Consider the following 25,107-nt stretch of genomic DNA (forward strand, 5'->3'; position numbering starts at 1 on the left):
CTAAAATCTGGCCATCCGCATATATCAACTTTTATTCCATTCCGCACTGATGCGTCTTTACTGCTTCGGCAGCTGGGTATCTTACATACCATTGAATTTTCTAATATAACCCGGCCATTTTGTTGCTTAAGTCCTTAAAAAACATGGCACTATTCAATGTCTTCTCTCGGTCAAGTCTTAGTAACATCAATTCCGCTAGCTTTGCCACTAATCATAATTTCCTCTGATCCATCGCACACTCCAATTATAGAAAATAAACTGCCCACTTTGCCACTTTTTGTCTTGGAATTCCGTGAAAACGAACGTTAAACTGTCCTCGTCGTTACATGTATTTATATCAGCACTTCCTGAATTTTTTCTGCAGTCATAAGCACGTACAGTCATGTCTCGTTATTAAGGATGCCTCCGTTCCTCAGAAAAATCGTCCAAAATGTGAGTCGTTCATAATAACAAATCAAGGTGAAAAAACCCGAAGATAAAAAAATAGTCGTTTCAGAAAAGAACATGGTTTATTCAGCCAAAATTCGAAATTTGCGTTCTTTCAAAATTGCGCGCACAGTCGACTTCGTCACACCAATGACAAGGTTCTTTTTACTCCCTTATTTCACGTATTGAAGAAATGTAGAGGCGTCACATTGTTTAATTGACATACTGCCTTTTTCAACTGAGCGGAAATGTCTGTCTATTTGCGCTTAACAGCAGCCAATGCCTCCGCCGAACCCACCGTAGAAGAGCAGTGCTATTAAGAGCGGGTGAAAGTTGGCGCCAACTACAATCATCGTTTCATCTTGTCCTGAGCCTCAGGAATTGCTCGTTGCAGCTGATGTTTTATTTATTTATTTATTTATTTATTTATTTATTTATTTATTTATTTATTTATTTATTTATTTATTTATTTATTTATTTATTTATTTATTTATTTATTTATTTATTTATTTATTTATTTATTTATTTTGGAGTGCCCACCAACAACACTACAGCTTCCTTAGGTGGTACACAGGAAGCACAGGGCGACACGCAGAAGAAACAAACATTAAAGTAGAGATGCTTGTTGCGAAGTGGAGTCAATTACGATGCACAGTGTAGCGCTGCACGCACGCGCGAGCGCACACACACACATACACACTCACGCTAGCGCTCGCGCACACATAAACACACACGCACGCACCCGCATGAACACACGCACCCGCACACACACGTACACACACACAGACGCGCACACGCATACACGGACACACACACTACACACACGTACACATGCACGAACGCACACACACACACTCGCACACACACGTACACACACACTACACACAGGCACACATGCACGAACGCACACACACACACACACACGTACACACTCGCACACACACACGCACACACACGCACATACACGCACAAACGCACGCCCCCCCACACAAGCACACACACACCACGCCCACACATACAGACGCACGCACACACACACACGCACGCACACGCACACACACGCATGCACGCACACACAGGCACGCACACACATACACACACGCACACAGACGCGCACACAAGCACATACACGCACACACGCACATACACACACGTACACACACGCACACACACGCACGCACACACGCACGCACGCACACACACTACACAGACGCACACGCGCATGAACACACAGACACACGCACACACACACGCACACACACGCATACACGCACGCATACACGCACACACGCGCACACACACGCGCGCACACACACACACACACACTACACACACGGACACACGTACGCACACACACGCGCGCGCACTCACACACGGACACACACTACACACACGCACGAACGCCCACACACACGCACACACATGCACACACACACGCATACAAACACGCATAAACGCACAAACGCACGCCCACACCCACAGACGTACACTCACGCACACATACACGCACGTACACACACGCACACACACGCACGCACCCGCACACGCACACACACGCATGCACGCACGCACGAACGTACACACACGCACTCACACGCACACGCACACACACATACACGCGCACACACACGCACACACACGCATGTACACGTACACGCACACACGCACACACACACGCACAGACACTACACACACGCATATTGACACACTCACACACACACGCACACGCACACAAACGCATACACACAAGCACGCATGCACACACACACACACACACACACGCACACGAGCAAAGCAATTCGCTAACACTCATGGTATAAACGTTCGAGATAACGTATCGTAGTGGATAGAACAAATATCGCGAAATACATGTAAAGCAGATTGAAATGTATGGACAAACATACGCCCGCATGAACTCACGCACACATATGCAAACAAAAATCATACTGAGGAGGCATGAAGAGCTTCAGATTCTTGCGTTTTTACAGCACGTTTGAAGAACAATATTGCCTGGAAAGACGACTAGGTATATAAAAAAATGATGATTATGCATGCGTTGCGCACGGAATAAAGGAGACAGCATCTCTGCGCTTGTTACGGCAAAGCATTCGTGGGGACGGAGTGCTCTCACTGTCGCCCGTAGCCGAAAAGAGCTCACTACTAGTTTCGGGCTTGATCCACTTGACCAGAAAAAATCAATCTGGTTCGTTCGTCTACATTGTAATTCTTCCAAGGTAAGCTCCTCGAGGACGTCGTTGTAAGGGTATTTTAGACGCGGGGTGTAGCGGCGAGAGAAGGGGCCAGTGAACCTTTTTTGCACCCTCTCTAAGCGCAAGGATGGCGACGCCCTTATACACTTCCATACTGCCTACGCAAACTCCACCGCCGGGATCTGTAAAAAAGGGCCACATTTCGAAGTCATATAATAACAATGTTTATCTATCTTCACGATATTTGTACAAAATGGGACTCAATGAATAAGTACTCAAGGATGATGAAATATATTGCAATATTTTTTTTGAACTTGAAAAGTTAGGTCACATTCAACGCATTCTTTTTTTGTTGGATCAATAGTTTAAAGCAGTTGCCGCACCGCGCAAGCGATGGTTCTGACCAGTGCTTGTAGACATTTTGAAAGTCCTTAGAAGTAGAAAGCTGTACCTTTCCGTTAACCTTGAATTTTCCAAATTAAAGTCAGAGATTTATTGCAGTGGCATTAAAATTTCCCTTTCTGAGAACCAAAAAAGAATTCTTTGCAAAAAGCAAATCTATTCACCATCACCGGGAACCTTAAACGCGGATAGTTGAAAGGACTAAGTTTGTTGCAGTTTGAATCTTCGCATATACCAAGTAGAACGGAAATACACCCTTGACAGCAATGATCCCATGTCAAACATTCCTAGCACCTCCAGCGTGGTTACTTGCCTGTTAATGGGTTAAATGACTAATAATGTGCGATTAAGCAGCTTCACAAACCTAAAATGTCGTTGGTGACACAACTAAGGCAAGGCGATAACGACATATTGATAAATTGGCAACCCCACTCTGGTAGAAGAGAGAAGCTGAACACCTCCCAAATATTTTAATGCCTTCTGCCACTAACAATTTAGACAATGGGTAAATATGACAACTTAGAGCAGCTTTGTTTATATCAGTCGCTTTATTGTTTCGAAATTCAAAAAAGCAGCCTTTTTCATTGTCGTGTTCACTGCGAACTGCTATGCAACTGTTGATCGGACAAAGAAAACGTTTTGAATGTGACCTCATTTTTTTCAATTCCAAACAAATATCATGCAAAACATTTTAGCTTTCTAGAATACTCATTTACTGACTGCAATCTTGTGGAAATATTGCAAAGATTGATAAGCATTGTTTTTATTGACATCGAAACCTGGCTTTTTTTTTAGATTTTCATGTTTTGTCCTAATTTTTGGAGAAGTATTTTGAAATGGTGGCTTTCTAGCGAAATGAGCAGGGTGCGCATTGTTCAGCAGCTCCTGGTAAACGTGTCTAACAACTACACAGCTTAGCCTTTACGCCAACGCTTAAAAAAACATTAGACGTGCCACTTTTGAAAGACATTTTGAAAGACCTTTGAGAAATATTTTCTTAAAAAATGTGAGTATCACGAGTGCAATTTTTCTCAATATAGCAGCAAAGTTACAAATATTTTGACCAGGAATTATAAAGTTTTAGAAAAATTTCCGCTTTGGTTTACAGGTCCACAAAGTTGCCACACCGTGCAAAGTGGAAAGAAGCCCTGCCCGATCGCGTCCTAAATATTTTTTTACTGAACCAAATGTAGTGTTTCTCACTAAAATAATGGCAATTTTATGGTGAGGATACATTGTTCTACACCATACTAAAGTTTCATCTCAAACAGGAAATGGTCATGGCACCACTTTGGCAGCACGTATGTGAACACAGCGAGGAACGGATAGCAGGCATTACTATTTAGCAACACATAAAGGCAAATGTCAGTCGTCTTTCTGTCAGTCGTCTACTGTCAGTCGTCTACGAGGTATTTACCAAGGTAATCGCCAACCGAATTTCTGCAACCTTAGATTTCAGTCAACCTAAAGAACAAGCAGGGTTCCGTAAAGGTTATTCAACAATGGACCATATTCACACGGTCAATCAGGTGATAGAGAAGTGCGCTGAGTATACTGAACCCCTATATATAGCCTTCATAGATTATGAGAAAGCATTTGACTCGGTCGAAACCCTAGCAGTCCTTCAGGCATTACGGAACCAAGGGGTAGATGAGCATTATGTAAGAATACTAGAGGATATCTACAATGGGTCTACAGCTACGATCATCCTCCATAGGGAGAGCAGTAAAATACCTATAAGAAAGGGTGTCAGACAAGGAGACACAATCTCTCCAATGCTATTCACAGCATGTTTACAAGAAGTATTCAGAACGTTGGATTGGGAACAGGTGGGAGTAAGGGTTAATGGAGAATACCTCAGTAACCTGAGATTTGCTGATGACGTTGCCTTACTAAGTAACTCGGGGGGCGAATTGCAAAGCATGCTTTCCGCACTGGGCGAACAGAGTAGAACCGTGGGACTGAAATTAATATGCAGAAAACTAAAGTAATGATCAATAACCTCCGGACAGCACAGCGGTTCGACATAGGTGGCGAGGCAGTGGAAGTGGTAAGCGAATATATCTACTTAGGCCAAGTTGTGACCCCAGATCCAAACCATGAGGCAGAGATAATTAGAAGGATCAGAATGGGGTGGGGTGCATATGGCAGACATTCTCAGATAATGAATAGCAGCCTACCATTGTCGCTGAAGAAGAAAGTGTATGACAGCTGCATCTTACCGGTACTCACCTACGGGGCAGAAACTTGGAGGCTCACTAAGAGGGTTCAACTTAAATTGAGAACGACTCAGCGGGCAATGGAGCGGAAAATGATAGGTGTAACATTAAGGGACAGGAAGAGAGCGGAGTGGGTCAGGGAGCAAACTGGTGTTAAAGACATATTAGTAGAAATTAAGAAGAAGAAATGGACGTGGGCAGGACATGTAATGCGAAGGAAGATAACCGCTGGTCATTAAGGGTAACAGAGTGGATCCCTAGAGAAGGCAAGCGTTGCATGGGGCGGCAGAAAGTTAGATGGGCAGATGAGATAAAGAAGTTTGCGGGGATAAATTGGTCACAGTTGGCACAGGACCGAGGCAATTGGAGAATAATGGGAGAGGCCTTTGCCCTGCAGTGGGCGTAGATAGGCTAGTCATGATGATGATGATGATGATGATGATGATGAAAGGCAAATGCAAAATAAAGCTTTACACAATAGCTGGGGGGATACAATAGGAAGAATGCAACAGTGAACGAAACATTTATTTGAACAAGGATTGCGCACAAAAGTAACACGAATTCTTCAGAATATTTTTCATATGAGCTTATAACTCAGTGTGAAACGAAACGAGAAATTTGGGTTTTAGTACGAAGTTTGGCATGAGGTCGATCGGTTGACGGTTTTTCGGCATTTCGAAGTTGATGTACACAAGAAACTCAATGCGTGGACTTAAGATAGCGCGAAACAGCGAACCACACTCTCGACCTTAACTGCCACTTCTCGATCTGAGTACAGTAGGGCAAGGCACACAAACTTTGCTTGAGACGTTGTGGCGCGGGGGTATGTCTTAAGGCGTCTTAGAGTTGAGACTGAGCGCTCCATGGTAGTCGTTAGTTGGGGAAGCTTGACCAATATTGTTGAGATTCGTGCGTATGTTGGGATGAAAAGTCAGTCGTAGGCATCCATCGCTTCGAGGGTGCAGGCAGGAGCATTTTTGTTAATTTGCCACTTGTGTCACCACAACTTAATCTCGCCCTTCTAGTTCTTGCCAACATATTTCTCGTAGACGTCGAGCAGCGTGTGTTCAACAAATTCGTCTTGACGGTTGGAGGCTGGTTGCGACGGAAGAACCCAGCCGAAGGAAATTAGGATTGACCTATGTTATGCAAATCTCTCTTCAGCTGGTTGCATAGACAGACCAATGAAGGCACGCATACCTAAATGCGGTACAATATCTCAGGGTCACTCACAGCGCTCATGCTACTCCGACGCCTTGGCAATGGTGTTTCAGTGCCATAGATATGTGCTGCTTTCGTGGCTTCGTCAAATATGATATTGAACTCATGCTTCATATTCTGACACATATTTTCGAATACTGCGACCGCATATTTTACGAAATAAAGAGCCAATGGCAAATCGATTGAGACAGCCTGCAGTGCCTTCAATAGGGGTTATGTGAGCGCCAGGGCTTTTGCCTCTGTGTGTAGGCTGATAAAAAAGTTGCGGGATAGTGACAGGAAAATAATATGGGCTCGATAGGCGCTCTGTGAAGCTGTAGCCTCTTTTAACTGCTGGAGAGCGGGCGCAATCGACGGGAGCAGCTCCATAATTGTCGTCACACAATCATGCCTCTCCACCCGTTTGGCATGACAAGGAGACACTAATCGCTTCTTCTGCGACTCTGGAAAAACTGTCGTCCATAAACGTGCATGTATTTTCAGGTGTCCGAAGCTCAGAGCCTGGCTTACGCTTGCCGCATCTGGATAGTGCTGCGTGACTGTAATATCCTCTTCGATGTGATTTCGCCCGAAATGTGTGCAGCAACGTTTTTGTTTACATAAAAACTTCGTTCGAAAAATGGTGGTGAATCCGTGTTCACTAAACACGTCGGTTTGCAATGTTCAGTAAGGTGTTCGCGACCTGTCTTCACAGCATCGACGGCAGGCCTCCATGGCATGGGACAGGGAAAACGGTCCTGAGACATTTTATTACGAAAGTGTTTCATGCCGGGGTCCTCTGAGATCTGACTGACGTAATATCCGTCACAGAGATGACATCGCCATAAAAATGCGGCTGCGCCAGGATTCGAGCCGGGTGCTCCGTCGCCGCAACGGGAAGTGCGAGGCCCTTTACAGACTCCGCTAAGAGCTGAAGCGCAGACAGCCGTATGAACGCGCCATATGTCTTCCCTATAACCTCCTCTATTTTTGATGGTTCTGCCGTCTAAGAGAGGTGAAGAGAACTAGTGCATCCCGATGCTAATGAGCGCCGACAGTTGGCGCAAGCTGAGCTCGTCGCAACGCAACCGCCTGCCGTACATCCACTGAGCAGGGACGCAGTGGTCGCACACTTGCGAAAGCGACGCGCCAGCAGGCTGTTGCTCTACAAGCACACCCACAAGACAGCCCCGCACATAATGCTCTTCCACTCCAGCGGCCCTGAGTTTACCAAAAGGTTCGCTGGCAACCCGCTCGGTTTCGTTCGCATGGTTTCATTCGGATTTACGCCGTGCTCCGGAGTGTGAAATCCAGTGTCTAATGTTGATAAGTCTGACGGTGCCATACCGATGAAATATAAATAACGATGTGCACGATCATATCGACGCAGAATCAACTTCGAACTGATTCTGCGAAGGCACATCTATCTCAGTTTCATGTTTTACCGATTCCTATGAAAGCGGGATCAACCACATTTTTTTTATTTCCGTACCTTAAATACCCATTGGGCGTTACGGAAGGGGTGGGGTTATGGTACAAGTAGTGGGAAAAAGAACTACATAAAAGAGAAGATTCTACGGGAAGAAATGCGAAGCCATAAACGCAATAACAATGACAACTCACTGGAATTGTATGCAAATACATAGGAGAGATAAAAAAAACACTGGCAAGGGCACGAGTGACATAAGATAAGGGAACGCACAGAGCGATATTTGTGCAAAATAGTAAAAGAAACTGCCAACGCCAGGAGACGAGAACCCATACAAACACACAAAACAATAAAGACATTGGAGGACACTGTTATAGCACATATCAATGTCGTTCAATTGCTGAGCGAAATGCGCGCGTATCAGTGACAGTAGCTATTGCGCTTGGCAGGCAGTTCCAATCATCTGATCTTTAGGCATGAAGGAATGGAAACGCAGATTAGTACGCCAATGAGGGATGTTCACTTTGAAAGGGTGATCTATGCGCCACGATATGTATGATGGACCGGAAAGAAGTTCATTTTTAAGCTGCAGATCGAAGGGGTAGATTTGATGACACCGGGTAAGCCGGGATAGCTTCCTACGAAGGAACAGAGAAGGCAGGATTAGCGTTCGTTTCATTGAATATATACTAGCCTTGCGAGCGTAATTACAGAGGATAAAGCGTGAATTCAGTTTTGTACAGATTCTGGGGCGTTAAAAAGTAGTCGTGTTCTGGGTCCCACACTGAACACGCATACTCGAGTTTAGGGCGGATGAGCGCCTGCAGAAAGAGTTGTTCTAAGTTAGATAGAGCAATAACAAATGGCGTCGCAGATATACCAGTGTTCGGTTTGCATTGCTAATAATATAACTAACATGTATTTGGCAGGATATATTTTTTTATTCGAAAGTTTACCCTGTGGCATAACGGTGCACGATTCACAGGTACACGAACAAAGTTTGCTTCTCGTATAAAGTCTAGAAGTTGCTGAATAAACGATCCATGAACCCAGTGCTGCAGGTCTGGAGAGCGGCCTGGGTGGAGGCCGGTAGCACGAAGATGCCTAAATCGGATCTGATTCAGTCCGGGGCAGGTCCACAGCAGGTGCTGCACATTCACATTCTGTACGCCGGAGTCGCAGAATGGGCAGGTAGAGTCGTATGGGTCACGGTACTGCGATGGCCAAGAGGCAGTCACAGGTGGCGTAAGGGCCATCCCAACGCGTATCCTCCGCCGCGCAACCTCCTCTCGGCGAGTTAAGTCACCAGGGAGGTTTGAACCACACGGGGATATGAGGGCTCGCGTGGTGCGCCGGAGAATTTCCTTCTGTTGTGCCAGGTTTCCACTTGGATCTTCGGGGAAAAGTGGCAGTGGTCGCATCAAAGTTTGCGGGTGACAAGCCGTTTCGGGCTCCCTACTGCCGGGTACAGCTGAACGGGGTACCTATTCTATGCGGATCTGCAGTATAGTGCTTCGTGCTAAGTGGTGAATGGCATCTGCGAACGATGTAGCTTGTGTTACGTGGCGGATGTCGTGGATGGATTGCGTAGCGTCTGTGTGTATTATTAGTCGACAGTATGGCCCTGCATCGACAAGGGGCAGTATTGAGGACATTCCATCGTGTATCGCTGCTAGTTCAGCAAGGTGCGCTGGTGGCATCAGGTTAGCCTCGTAAGAGCAACATTGGTCCACCTCTGGTAGCTGGGGGCACATGAGTGCAGTGTGCACCATGCCGTTTTTGACACTGGCGTCTGTCTACATATGCGATTGCCGTTTCCGCGTCTGGGCTATGTAGGCGAGAGACTTGGGCCGTGGCCTGGCGACGTACTGGGTGACGGAGGCGACCGATTGGTTTGTTGTCTGTTAACTGTACTTGCTGCCACGGAGGAATGTTTGAACCTTTCACAGTGGTACTTGGTACAACGTACCCCATGTACCGGGCTTGCGCCGCGGCTGCACCGGTCATCGAGACTTTACAGGCCCGGGCAGAGCGGCGTTGTTGCACCAGCTCGTCAATCGTATTGAGTTGGGCCTCCCTCTGCAGAGTTGCTATCGGGGTCATTAGGGGTAATCCAGTAATAGCTCGCATGGCACCCCGGTTGATGGCTTCGAGGCGATCCCAGTCCCTCATTGTGAGATGTTTTTGGATATGTGTACTCCTAAATACTTGCAAGTAGTTGCTATTTCAAGCTGTTCTCTTTGAATTGTGTAGAGTGTTGGTAATGTCTCAGGAATATTAGTTCTCTCTCCAAATTATTATTATTTTACATTCGTTAGTATTTAACCGCATTAGCCCGTTGTGACACAAATTTGTTAAGTCATTAGGGTCAGACTGCAGTGTTGATGATTTAGCTGCAGAAGAAATCACTCTGCATGAAATGCAGTCATCTGCAAATAAACCTATGTGAGATTTATTAGCATTAGGCAGGTCATTGATGTAAATAAGTACCAAGAGTGGGCCGAGCATGACACCTTTGTGTACGCCGGAGGTGACTAGAAGGAAAGATGAATCGTAACCATTGGCGGTAACAAACCGTGATCTGTCGGTCAAAAAGTTTTTAATCTAGGCTACAATACGCGGTTCGATGTTTAAATTACGTAGTATTTGACATAGAAGGTGACGAGAGAGGATGCTAGTTAAGTTTGGTTCGTTGTAGAGGTGTGTGGTATCGTCGTGGGGGGTGGTGAAGGACCCGATGACGCGGCGATTCAAGTAGATGATGAAGAAAAAGTATATTTACACTTATTTACAGGAGACGACGAAGCATGAACATAAGATAACACAAGACAATGAAAACTCGATTACAATGAACGGGCGCCGGAGCGCACAAGGCTGGTATCGCGGCACGATACCTGATGGAGGACCAAAAACCAAGAAGTATACCGAACCGCCGCGCGGTTCGCGAGAGATTCGTGGGGCTCTGGCGCCCAGAAACCGCCACGGGAGCAAGTCTTGATGCGACCGCTATGGGCCACACCTCCGGACAAACTCGTTTTAAGATGCCTTAGCAGGGCGCAAGCAAAGCCGCCTCCCCACCGCAGCGCACCTGTCAATTAGGGTTTTGACCTCCGCTGCCTCACCTCTCCGTCCCCGAAGGTCAGGAGGACAGTTTGATTGATTTGATTGATTGTGGGGTTTAACGCGCCGACGCAACGCAAGCGATGAGGCGCGCCGTAGTGGAGTGCTCCGGATTAATTTTGACCACCTGGGGATCTTTAACGTGCGGCGAAATCTCGTACACACGGGCGTTTTTGCTTTTCGCCTCCATCAGAAAAGCGGCCGCCGCGGCCGGGAATCGAACCCGCGACCTCGTGCTCGTCAGGAGGACAGGAAAGCTTTCCCCGACGCCGCGTAAAAAGCCGCCGGCAAGACCCACGGAAAGGGTTTCGACTTGCTGACGTCGGCGGCGGCCGCCCATCGCTCCCGCCGCAGGAGGGGCGCACGACAAAGCTACGAGATGGGAGGGGTCATCATCCCGACGGGGTCTATGGGCGCTGCCATCATTATAATGTCATACGTTTTGGAAAAGTCCAAAAAATGCAATTATTGAAATGGTCATAATACAGAGTGCAGAAAAGGTCATTCGTGAAAGAAATTAACTGAGTTTCCCGAAACGAAGATTTTAAAATCCAAGTTGGCATGGTGAAAAAACAGGAAATATTTTCAAGAAGTGTAACCAGGCTTGAATAAATGGGATGTTTAAACAGCCTGCAATGGACACTAGTAAATGATACGGGACGAAAATAAGGTTGTTATGTGCATACTTGAAAAATCGTTCCACTTAGCCAATTCCAATCGTCAGGTAATACACAAAAATAGGCGATTAAGTAAAAATTTTAGCAAGAATTATGAAACAATAAATGTCCTTGTTTTTTAGAAATTTTGAATTTATTTCGTCTACTCTTAACGATAGGGAACTCATTAACTTGGCGATGAGTGGTATTATTGTAACCTAGTCTACTACGAATGGTTCCATTGGAGTAAGTGTTAAGGATGATACGCTAGTAAAGGACAAACTGCGACACAGTCTTGCGATGAAGCGTGTAAGACAGTTAAGAAATGATCAACCTAGACAAAATCGAGAGCGCCTCCGCAAGCTCCCTGCAGTGTTAAATAAAGATGCCAACATTGCAGGAACCTGGTGGATTGCGCACAGTTAGGATCTTATTTCAGGGTTCAGCCGGAACTGCCCATTTTCGGCAAAAGGAAAGCAAACAAAAATGACGAGCTAAACGGGATAACGATAAAACGAAAGGAGGGCGAAACAACGGGATAGAACTATTGAAATTTAAAAATACACCTTCCGGGTGCAGTGGAGTACTCCGCTTAGCGTTCTGACTGTTTGGTTCCTTTTTGTTTTATTCAGGTACAAAATATCTTGTGGTTATCCGTGTAAATCACCCGCCCCCGTTCAAAAATCCCAGGGAAAGGAGGGCGGGGGCGGGGGGGGGGCGTGGCCCCCTCGCTTCCTCCCTGCGTATGCAAGTGCGGCAAGCAGTGTGCTGACATGCTCGTAGAGCGGTAAACATTTCTGCGCAAACTGGCGAATGCAGTATAGAGAACGTTAATTAAATAAAATTTATCTAGACCGAGCAACGCTCCCGGGATTGGAATGTGCGCAGTGAATGTCCTATTCCTACTGCTTTAAACCGCTAAATTACATAACATTTTTTATTACCTTTTTTCGTCACGATCAACACTCGCCAAAGTTGGAAGAAAAGCCTCTGGCCGTACTTTATATGGCTGGGCGGTTTAAATATAAACACTACATGTTGACAGCTCAACGAGAACGCATATCCGTTCTCGTTTGGGTATTGAGAAACGTTAGGCTTACGAAGACTAGTTACATTCGGCGAAAAATATTTGCTGACTTACATCATTACATTCGCCTGGCGCATGACCATGCTATCGCCAAATTGCATGCAACCCGAAGGTGATTATTCTATCGTACGTTACAAAACCTATGTGGCCTTATAGACGCATCCTTCTTTATCTTCCTCGGTAAAACATCCGCGAAAAAGATGACATCCCGGCACGCTATGGACACATGGTCATCACACTCGGTTTTTTTGCACAAAGTGCACGTTGAAGACCAGTCAACGAAGATCCTTTTTTTTTCATTCAGGTACTAAGAGTAGGTGGGGCGATATGTAACTAAAAGAAAAACCCGCCAGCAGGACTTCGCTCGCCAAGCATACCCACAAGACTGCTGCCGACCCGCAAATCATCCTATTTTCGCTGTAGCGTACTGTGATTTCACCAAACGATTGGCTGACAACGCGTTAGGTTTCGTTCGCGCGGTTCGCGAGCGCCTGGGCTTTCAATTGGATTTACGCAATGCTCCAGCGCGTGTAATCTAGTGTCTAAGGTTGATGCGTCTAACGGTGGCATACAGTATACTGACTAAATACAAATAGCGATGTGCAAGTTCACATCGATAAAAATAAGCATTCAAATGCTCATGTGAAGGACATTTCACTTTCGCGTTTCGCCGATTCCAATGAAAGAAGGATCAACGACATTTTTTTTCAGTTCCCCGTTCGTTAGAATAGAGTGCTCGGGGAGGGCGGTGGGAATCTTGCGCCATGGGATAAAGGCAATGGCCATTACGAGAGCTGCTGTGGTCACCCGCAGGCTCCAGCCACCGGCCGCTGCCTTTACCAACTTGATTGCTGGCTTTAAATAAAGTATATACTACTGCTACTACCGCTTCAGCAAAACAAACTACAACCAATGTTGCATTGAAAAATATATAATGGTGAAATCATTTTTGTAAGTTCTGCGTGTTAATCAAAAAGCTTTGTACATTGAGGGGCGCTTTGCGCTAACGCAATAGGTTGCTTACTTTCATAAAAAAACTCTGGGAAGCTTGCACTCACGAGCAAGGCTTGAATGGCGAAGCTGCTGTAGGTGATCATCGACGCATACAAAGTTGAGTTTTAGTATCGTTGCGGCGTCGTGGTTGAGGTCGGTGGGCTAGCATTTGAATGAACTTATCTTGAGCAAGGCCAGGGTGAACTCGCCGTTTTTGCCGATGTTTTCGTGCAGCACTCTGCACGCGCGACTTATCTCTAGCGGGTGCTTTGCAGGCCGAGCCTCTCGAAGCGCGGCTTCTTCCTCGGTCGTGCGAACTATCCGCGGTAGGGCCATGTGAATCGATGATAATCTACACCAGTTTCGACATTCAGCTGGCAGCTCTTCTACGGCACAGAGCACATGCGCACGACAACACGAGGACGGACGCACAAGGGACGAACGCTATGACGAGTCTTTGTCGTTCCGGGCAAGTGCTGCCAAGATACGGCCAACGGTAGAGTTCTTTTGTGGCCAATGTTGGCCAATCTCCCTAAGTGAGTATGCTTAGCTTGATGGACGTGCGCTGGAGGCACACGTGCTCGAGCGCTTGGCCGCTTCTTAGTATTTTTATCTTCGGACACCATACACAAACGCTTTGCTCAACAGCTTCGCAGTTCAAACACTACGCGCACGCTGTCTTGCCAGCAAGGTTCATTGCACTGAAATGTCAGGCAGACATCCATTTTAATTGCAGTTCTTCACGTACGAAAAGTTTTCTCAGCACATTGGCTTGCCCTTCTCGCAGTAAGCACTTTTCTTTGCACGGAAAAACTTCCGAGGTACGCCATTCGTGGTAGTGTAGAGATGTTGTAACTAGTGTATAGTATACTGCAGTTTCATAGCACGGTGTTTATTTTTTTTTTACCATACTGCCAATCCCATTTGGGATTTTTGCAGGCAGGAGGGGCGATACATAGTTTCAAATACACAAAATTCAAACACGGTTTTCTTTCATACAGGAAGAGAACAGTATGAACATGCGGGACAGGTTTTCTACATGACAAGCGAAGGTTACATATTACATATTAAATCTCAAATCTAATGCATCAAACTTCAGAAAGTTCATGAAAAAAACAAAGCAACAAGACATAATCAAATTCAATGCAGGATGAAACACAGACAGAATTTGGAGGCAATATTTCACAGCAGCGATTGAAAAACGAACGAAACCAAACATTTTATGAAACCAAGCCAGACATATTAATGAAGAACTACTCAGTAATAGTGAAAATCATAAGTGACCCAGAGATAAAAAAAAAACCGTGTAGACTCATTTGATTGAATTCTCGCTACCGTTCTGGTTATTTTTGTTTCGTGGAGGTGGTTTTCAACTAGAGTTAGTAATCGTTCTATAGGTGCGCTACCGGTAATCGATGAGTGCATACCGTTCCACTCTCTTACAGCTAGTGGGAAGAAGGAATATTTAAGGCAATCAGTGCGATAACTGTGTTCTTTAAAAGTTAAAGTCTGATTATGCCGCGCGGGCCTCGCTTCAATGTTAGTGAGATACTTTGAAGTATCAAGGTTTAGATGTTTATGAAAGAGTTGATATAAGAATTTTAAACGCGCTTGTTTTGAACGATTCTGTAGGGTATACCATACCGGCGTTCTTCAGTAGTTCTGCTGGTGAAGTATTTGTGTCGTACCGATTGCAAATGTACCCAATTGCTTTTCGTTGTATTCGTTCTAGTTTATTTATGTGTACTTCAGCATACGGGAACCAGATAATGTTAGAGTATTCGAGTATAGATCTCACAAAGGTGTTGTAGGCTAACTTCTTTGTTTCTGGCGGTCCTGATCGAAGGCGTCTTCTGAGGGAAAACAGCCTTCCTAGAGCAGCCGATGCGATATGATTTATGTGGGCATCCCATCTGAAGTCTTGCGTAAAGATCAATCTCAAGTATTTGTGCTGGTGCACCTGGATTATAGGACAATTATTTATGTTGTAAATGTGTTCGTACCTGTTCTTCGCTCTTGTTATTGATAAATGAGCGCATTTTTCTACATTGAAGGACATTTGTCAGTCATTACACCAGTAATAAACAGAGTTTAGTGCAGATTGCAATACCACATGGACCTCTATAGTGTTAATTTCTCGGTAAATTACGCAATCATCAGCAAATAATTGAATGTTGGCTGAAATACTGCAAGGCAAGTAATTTATATAAATAAGAAATAAGATTGGGGCCAGGACGCAACCCTGGGAACACCGGATGTGACATGTGTTAATGGCGAAAATTTGCCATTGTATTCTACGTACTGGAAACGGTTGATTAAGTAGTTTTTATCCAGCGAAGCATGACGTCGTCGTTGATAACCGACTCTAGTTTTTTTATTAGCTTATTGTGTGGTACCCGATAGAATGCCTTTTAAAGGTCTAAGGAGGTGACATCGACGTGATTTTGGTTGTTTATGCTTACAGATATATCGTGTATTAGTTCAGCAAGCTGAGTTATTGTCGATAGACCCTTACGAAAACCGTGTTGGCAAGGTGATAAGATATGTTTACGTTCTAGGTGTCTAGTTATGTGCTTTAGGATAATGTGCTCAAGCAGCTTGCGCACTGAAAGAAATTGGTCTGAAGTTTGTCTCGGCGTCATAGCGGCCTACGTTTGGCCGTTTTCCAGTCTTTCGGTAATGTAGATGTTGTCAATGACTTGTTGAAAATCAAGACCAGATATTTTGCTACCAGTTCGGCGTATCTTTTCTGGAAAGTGTTTGGAATATTGTCGGGACCGTTAGTGTTTTTTTGTGTCAACGTTCAGCAAAAGGTTTAACACACCTGCTTCCGTTATAGATAGGGGATCTAAATGGCGTAGATTTTGGGTATCTATGTGTGGCATATTATTGTTGTCGACAGTGAATACGGATTTAAAGTCATTCAGTGAGTCAGCAGTGACAAAATCTTTGTCTTGGGCATTTACCCTTTTTATGGACTTTTTGGGGCTTAAGCAGTTCCAACACTTTCTAGGAGAGCTTTTCAGAAAGCCGGGGAGTACTTGTCTGAAGAAGTTGTTTTTGGCTACCTTTATTGTCGACTTCATGTCGTGAAGTCGTCCGAAAGCTTGTTTCGCGCAGATTATCCAGACTTTGCTTTCAAAGATTTTCTCAATCGTTTTACTTTACGCTTACCATGTATTCTGTCGCGCGTTATCCACGGGTTCTGTTTTCGGGATTTTTTACCTTTATGGGGAACGTAGTTATCTATGCAGAGGAAAATTATTTCTTTAATATTCTGCCACGGCGTTTCGATATCAGTAACGCTTTCGGTTGAATATTCTTCGAACCAGGAGAATTCTAAATCAAGGTAGTCTACTATCGCAGTGTCGTCAGCGGAGTTAAAGTCAAGAAAAGTTATTTTAGGTTGGGAGTATACTGGCCTGTCCTGCACGAGAAGGGTACATATGGTGATTTTGTGTTTTGATATGCCATCAACAAGTTCAATCTACGCTTCATCCGAAAGAAAGTGTTCGCTAAGGAATATTAGATCTGGTATATTCAAAGAAGACCCCTGAATTCGAGTCACTTGGGTGACAATTTGAACAAGGTTAAAATAAAACATAATATCAAGCATGATCTCCGGGCACGTGGAAGAAAACTGCATTGTCGGCCAGTTGGCATCTGGTAGATTAAAACCTCCCAATAATATCAGCCGTGAACCTAATACGTGTCGTTGCATGTATTCTTCCATTGATGCCATGACGTCAGAGTCACTTGGGCTCCGATAGAAGCATCCCACAGTAACACCGCATGACCCAAACATTTGCTATGCAGAAAATAGCCTCCACACTGTCAACCTCCGGAAGAACTGTGTAACTGATTTCTTTCTTTACCATAACAGCCACTCCTCCGCCTCGCGTCGGCCGGTCCTTCCGTATTACTGCGTAATTTGGGGGCGCTATTTCATCGTTCATGACATCGGTGGTTAAACATGTTTCTGTCAGGCCAATAAATTCTGGGTCAAGTCCGAGCAGTAGGGATTCTAGCGATTCTAGTTTGTTAAGTATGCTACGAGGGTTTACGTTCACGAAGCTGATTTCGTGGCCTGCGAGTGCGTGCTGTTAGTGTATCGTCTTGGGAGTTTTTTGTTGTTGGCGGATGATTCCGGTGTTGTTTGATTGGTACTTTGTCATTTTTTCATCCTCCCAGATAAACGTTTCTTTGTTTATGTACGATTTATGGTATGAGAACGTCACCTTGTCACCCACATCTTTATTTTCTCTTGCCCTATTCCACAGCTTCCTCCTGATCTCTCGTACTGGGGGTGAAAAGTCTTCACTTACAGCAAAGTCTGTTCCTTTAAGTTTATGCCAGTTCTTGAAAACCTTTGCCTTATCTCGGGAATCTAACAGTTTCAGGATTACTGGTCTATTTTTCCCTTCGGAAGCGCGCCCTAGGTGGTGTATCCGTTCAATGGTTAAAGGCTCTATCTGTGGAATGTTCTTCAGAATTTTTTTCATTTATTGTGTCCTCAAGAGATTCATTATTTTCGTTTTTGCCCTCCTCAGTGCCGTAGAATATTAGATTAGATCTCCTGGAGCGATTTTCCAGGTCATCTAATTTCAAGTCAAGAGCTGTTATTTCCTTCTGCAGGTTAGATACTTGGTCCATGCACTTTGATATCTTGCTGTCGAGTACGGTTATGTTTTCCAATTTCTCGTCAATGGAAAATAACCGTCCCTCTTTGATCTCTTTTATGTCATGAGCTATAAGTTCTATCTGCTTCGCTATCTTAGCTAAGTCAGGTCCCGGATTAGTCTCGACGTCACCATTTAAAAGCAGTAAATCCGAAGCGTAGAACAGTATGTCGGAAGGCATAGGACAAAGCAGCCGTGGGCACGGCAGCACAATCAAGCAAGGATCGCTAGATCGGAAGCATTTGCAGTAGCGTTTGCTCACCCGGACGAAAAAATCGAACGGATTACTGATCTGCATGCGTGTAGTGCTGCCGTGCCCTGTGAAGCTTGGGTGGCGCGGTCCCGGCTTTATACCCGAAGGCGCCCGGAAGGCCGCCAGGGCAACGTTGTAACCCCCGCAGGCGTGCGGGGATGTCCCTGTAGGTCGGTGAAACCAGCAGGTGTCGATGGTTCCCTGTGTGGAAGCGGCATTTGCGTCGTAGTCGTAAGTCAGTCTTAATTGGTTGACTTTTGGCGCCTGCGCAGATCTTCTATAGTCCACTGGTAGCGGCAGCAAGGCGACGATAATCTGGACGAAAAAGACGAACGGATTACTCATCTGCATTCCTGCAGTGCTGCCGTGCCCTGTTCCGATGATGTGTAAAAAACTACCCTAAATTCGTGAACAAAAACATGCTGTGTTGTTAAATGGGACGCCAGGAAGAAGTAGATGACAAAGCGTTAGGCGGGTGATAAGATTGCGCGCGAACAGGAATTAGGGGAGGCAGAAATTTATGCAGTATGCTCTTCTTTCTGTCCTGACGGCTCATTTTGCGAGCACCCAAAATGCAAACAGTAATGACGTTGTTTTAAATTACGAGCACGTCGTAATTACAACTGTCCAGAGGAAAATAGCAACCTTCACAGCAGCAAGTATGGAAACAGCCGCAGGTGCCGTCAAGATGGCACCCTCCCCCCCCCCCCCTTCCCAAAATAAGCATTACTAACCCCACAGACAGACGGGTAACATTAAGAAGGAGCCTCCCCCTGCGTGGAAACACAGCCATGTCAGCCGAGGCTTTGAGGCCCCATGTGGCCGGCAAAGGCCAATTACTGCTAGAACACATTGCACGCTTTTGCTTTTTCTGTGGAAGGAAAGCGCACTCTTCTCTTCCAGCCGTTCATGCGCTTGCGGTGGAGGCGACTTAGACGTCGAACGACTCTTTTCTCTCGAGGGACACTTGCCACAGCACCACGGGAAATTTTGGATTATGACAGACGCGATGACAACGCCACTCCCGTTTTTTTTATGGACAAATGATTGCGGCCTTCGCGAAATAAGGCGTTGGACGGCTATTCGGCGCAACATGTACTGCATGTGGCATTAACGTTTCCTGTCTCTCTGCTCTGCCTTACGCGCAATTCGTGGGCGTCGACGTTTTCGCCAATTGTTCGTGTGTGTGGCGGCTTCTGTCGTTCGTGGTTGAACTGGGAATTTCTACCGACTTTACCTGTAAAAGAAAAAAAAAAACATCAAAACAGGCGGGATGTGAGGGTCCGGGAGCTTTCGGGCAATGTTCACATTCTGAATTTCGGGCTTGGGCGCTTTCCTTGTACAAAAGGAAATACAGTTGAAACTCGACTTTATGAAACTCGATTTTACAAATTTCCCGACTTAACGAACGAAATCTGATCCCTCCTGCAGTTGCCCTTAGGCTTAATGTTTTTACGAACACAAAATAACGAAACAAACTTCACCGCAAACCCGATTTAACGAAGCAATCCGGAAAAAAACGATGGATAGAAAAAGAGTTTTTTTCCAGATTTATGGCGTCTACAATGTCTGGCAGGGTGCTGCCAGCGCAGTGCAAGCACACGAGCTGACAGTGGGGTATTAGCTCGTGTTGCGGGCTCCACAAAAAAACCGCCACACGAGCAGCAAGAGGCATCACCCAGTTGTTTGGAAGAGATTGGTCGGCGTGACGAAGTGGCCGCACATAAGAACTTTGACGACTTCGTGAACGCCGACGCAGACGCACACACTGGCACAACAGAAGTCCGCGACGACGAGGAGATAGTGCACCTTGTTTCCAGAGCACAACAGGAGTCGGAAGATGCGAATCATGTGGATACTGTCGAAGCTACCGTGCCCATACCAAGCCAGGTAATGGACGCCGCCGACCTTCTGAGACGGTTTTCTGGGGCACACCAGGGTGTCGAGGACGCTTTGACTTGACTGGCCGGCTGCGAGAAGTGTGTGCTCACGCTGCTCACAAAGGGCGCGCAGGCGAAAACCACAAGCTTTTTCTCGAGACAATAAATTTGTCGTTCTCTTGATTTTACGAAGTTCCCGTTTTAACGAAGTGATTGGCGTGTCCCGGTGACTTTGTTAAATACAGGTTCAGGTTTAATCCATAGTTCTTTGTCATAAAACATTTTTGTGCACTTGCCCGCCGACGGCAGCTCTGCAAGCGGGAAACCAGCCGTCAAGCGGTTCCTATGCGAGACGCCGCATAAACAGCGTTGCCACAGACTTTTAACAGCGTTTCCTCCGCTGACCTCTGGAAGCAGATGCTGCACTACCCGGGTATGTCAGGTCAAGTTCTGACAACCTCCCAGGCCCTCAAGTAGCGGCAGCCCTCTGGGCCTCCTTCACCTTCAATACAAAATCCTGAAGGACAAAATAACGTCTTTATCTCTCTCCACCACACCTGACAGCCCGCCCGTACTGCTACAGGACGTTGACAATCTTTACCGACGCTTGGAAAGTCATGTAGCATCAAGAATTTTTAGTTTTGTGCCAAACAAGCCTAGGCGACACTCTACTCGCTATACATTGGCGTACTCCATAAGGCCATACGCAAACCGGTGCAAAAAAGGCGGGAGACCAGCTTTTGTGGAGCAAAGTATGCAACGGAAAACAAACAAAAACTACAGTAACGTATTTTGAGCTTAGAGTTTGCTCTCAGCCGCCAACATTGTCGGATAGCTCCGTTTCTACGGTGAATGACAGGCCGCCTTGTCACCGAGAATGCGGGGTGTCCGTGTGCCTCCTGTAAGTGCCGCTGCCTGGCAGTTGCGGATGGCGTAGAAAATTGCAGTTTTATATTGATCTCACCTTCACGTGCAGAAAGGCGTTCCATAATCATGTGGTTAGCGGGCTGTAGCGCAAATTAGAGAAAAGCTTGGTTGGGGTTTGGGCCATGAAAGCTGCCGGTAGGAGCGCCACTGAAGTCCCCCTCGCGGTGAGTTTCGAAAACCGCTGTGGATCGCACGCGCCGACTTCCCGTTGCCGCTGCCACTCTTTGCCGTGTTCACGGCCGCGCTTTGCCCTATTTGAATGTGTTGCAAATCATTATTTTTTTCAGTGTCGGGGCCTGGGCTCGCAACGAATGGGTAAATTTTTTGGAGTTCTATAATTTCTCATGTGATTACCGCGGGACACAGTAAGTATGAATACGCCGAATGTGTGTATAACAGACCAGTGTCACGAAGCAGCCACATTAATTGGCACAATGTGATTCCTCAGCCCCGGCACTTTGTAACCATGCCTTACTGCGTCGGGTCTACTGACATTGTCATGCTGCAGCATTTACGAGCAAAATTGCATAGAAGACTCCCCTATACTTAAGGTGCACCCGTTACACAAGCCAATGTTATACATGAGGTGCTGACTGACACCGTTGTTTTCCAGTGATAACGACAGTGCCCAAGCATCCTTTGTAGGCGTCAATGTTCAAAACGTTTCCAGCATTTTATGAAAATGTGGGGTTGGATGAAGTGGAGAGGTATCCTGGGGAGAGCTCGTCGTAGACAATTTATACCGGGCCAGCTTGTCCTGAGGTGAGCGGAAACCAATATTTCACTTCCCCGGTGTTGTGATGCTGGTTGTTTTGTGGATGAGGAGGTTACGTTTAACTGACGGAGAAAAAGCAAGGCCCGTGACGTCAGACAAGGACAGACTCTATTCACAGGACAAAATGAGGAAGATAAACACATTAACCTTAAACTACTCTAATCAAACGAGTTGATGTCCTATAAAACAAAGTTCTTAACTCAAAAGAGTTCCCGCTCACGTCTGGCAATGCACGGCGTCAGTGAGCTGTGGCGGTACACTTGCTCGATGTGATGGCTGCAGGCGCTGTGTCTCCTTGACGTTGGCGCTGGCCCCCGCAAAGTCGGGTCCCTCTTTCCCGTGCGCTAGGCTATGGGGCGCTGCCGCGGAACCCTTGTCGACGCCGGTGCTGCGACTGATGAGCAATTCGGCCTGGTTCCTCCGTTTCCAGTCTCGGCTGAGCTGCCTCGATGTCAACGGTGAAGATGCGGCTCGTAACATAGGTTCCACGAACGTTCTCGTTCGGCAGGTCGCTCCTCGAACCACGTTCCTTCAGCTCTCGTGCCACGACCGTCCGGACTCTTTTCGCCTCCGCACGACCACCTCTTCCTCGTCACTTCAACCTCCTGACCCCTGTCCGCTGAGAAGCGCCTCCTCACACCCAGCTTAGAGTTTAGATGGCTTATATCGAATCTGCAGAGGCAAAAGCCGGGGCTTTGTGCGGTATAGCAGAGACGAAACTTCCAACAGTGCCTTTCTATACGCTTAAGAGCTACCCACATATAATGTATTACGCAAACAGGTACTTTACTAAATACGCAGTTTTTTACTGGGTCATCCAATGGATCAGCTGTTGATTTTAGCAAAACAATTTAAATTGAGGGCAGGGCATTGAAACGTGCCTGAAGAAGCGCTTACTCCATGACTGCGTTCTGTTTGGTAGCAACGATAATTAAGCGTTCCGGATATTATAAACTATAGAAAACGTTCATTACAGCAAAAGGGGAAGGGATGTATTTCGTTGGTGAAGCGTCCCAAGTCCAGCGTCCCGGCTATGCTCGTAAATAAGGAACGAATTCGCGTCCATTTAGGTACAATCAATACTGCAGGCTTGAATTAAGAGGAAAAGGCATTATTACTTCCAGGCTTGATGAGTTTTTTTTAACCATAAAAGTGTAACCTCTAACTCGATGGTCATTTCATATTCCGTAACTTCTAAACCTCTGTCTATTCTTGTTCAAAGGCGGTGGCCGGAAAATATAAGGCACACACTTTTTGCATTATTTAAGACTAATGAGGCCTGCTCTGCGTCTATTCTTCTAAGGTGCCTGAAATTCACAGAAATAATAACGCGGGGCTATCACCCGCTGCGGTGGCTCAGTGGCTAAGGCGTTGCGCTGCTGAGCACGATATCGCGGGTTCGATTCCCGGCCGCGGCGGCCGCTTTTCGGACGGAGGCGAAACGCAAAAACGCCCTTGTGACCGAGCTTCATCGCACGTTAAAGATACCCAGCTGGTCAAAATTAATCCGGAGCCCTCGACTACGGCGTGCCTCATCGCCTGCGTTGCGTGGGCGCGTTAAACACAACAATCAATCAACGCGGCGCTATCAGGTATTCAGTTGTGTCATTTCTGCGGTGAGGTTTTTTCGTCGCTATGGTTCTATACGCAGCAGCGATCACTACGAATAAAGCAGGTACGACCTAGAAATAAAAAAACGTTATCGCATTTTCTTATTAAAGGTTTTGACGAGGCTTCAGTATGACTTGCCTATGACGACGGACGTCTATGATGCTGATGTCGCTGACGCTCGTGGCGGAAAAGCGCTCATAACGACGCTCCCAGATGTATTTCGTCGGCATTAAAGCACCCTAGCAAGCCTTACTTCGTTGTTAACATTCCTTCAAGCATTATTAGCAAACAAGAATTACTGTGAAACGTTTTTTTACTGTCGGAAGTGCAGAGCAGTGATTCGCCGTATTTGGCTGCAGCGCCGTTATCCGCTCACTGCTGCCACCCAATGCATTTCAAATTTCCCGCCTTCGCAGTGCTCGCGCGCCCCCTGCCTGAAACTGCGCCAGCGGGTGTTCTGTTCTTTTTGTGCTTGCTTTAATTTCTTATGCTACAGCTGTTTTACGCCATTTCGAAGGCGTAAGTTTTTTTCTGCTGATGCTGGAGCCTTTCTGCGTCATTTCGAACACGCCATTTATTTTTTTGGCGCTGCTGGAGCCTTTCTGTAGCATATCGAAAGCGTAATTTTTTTCTTGCGCGGATAGAGTCTTTCTCTGTTATTTCGAACACAGCATTTTTTTTCTTGCGTGGCCGCTTTTTCGCCTACTATCGTAAAAACCAACCCAACGAGTGTTCCTAACTAAATGAACGCGGGGGCTGCCGGTTATATGCACAGATTTTGCCTGAAATGTACCTGTAGTTTTCATTGCGCTAAACAACGGAGAGATGTATGACAAGCTCCAGTGGTTTACAAGGTTCGAACGGTTATGGCTATATAAACCGCGTGGTTTTCGAAGCCTCCGCGCCTCAGCTTGACTCCCCGACGACGTTACGCAAGGCTCAACTTGAGCACGTTATCTCGCTGCGGCGCCGGATTCCGCCTGTCGCATCAACCGTAAGCGAGCTACGACCACTACGACCACCAAGTGAGCCCATAAAGTGCTCTTAACTCAAAACAAGAACAGAAACACTGCATGAGCGCGTATCTACTACGCAGCAGTATAGTCCACGGTCGCTGTAGCACGGCCGAGTATCGTCGTACGTGCCGCGGGACGACGTGAAAAGCTGTTGCAGCAGTCACGAAGCTGATGGCTCGGAGCTTTTGTCGGGCTACCAACGTGAATTGACAAATCTGGCACCG

The sequence above is a fragment of the Haemaphysalis longicornis genome, unplaced genomic scaffold (genome assembly GCF_048455015.1).
Source record: "Haemaphysalis longicornis isolate Haplotype H1 unplaced genomic scaffold, Haemaphysalis longicornis Haplotype H1 scaffold_1, whole genome shotgun sequence".
In the NCBI taxonomy this organism is placed as follows: domain Eukaryota; kingdom Metazoa; phylum Arthropoda; class Arachnida; order Ixodida; family Ixodidae; genus Haemaphysalis; species Haemaphysalis longicornis.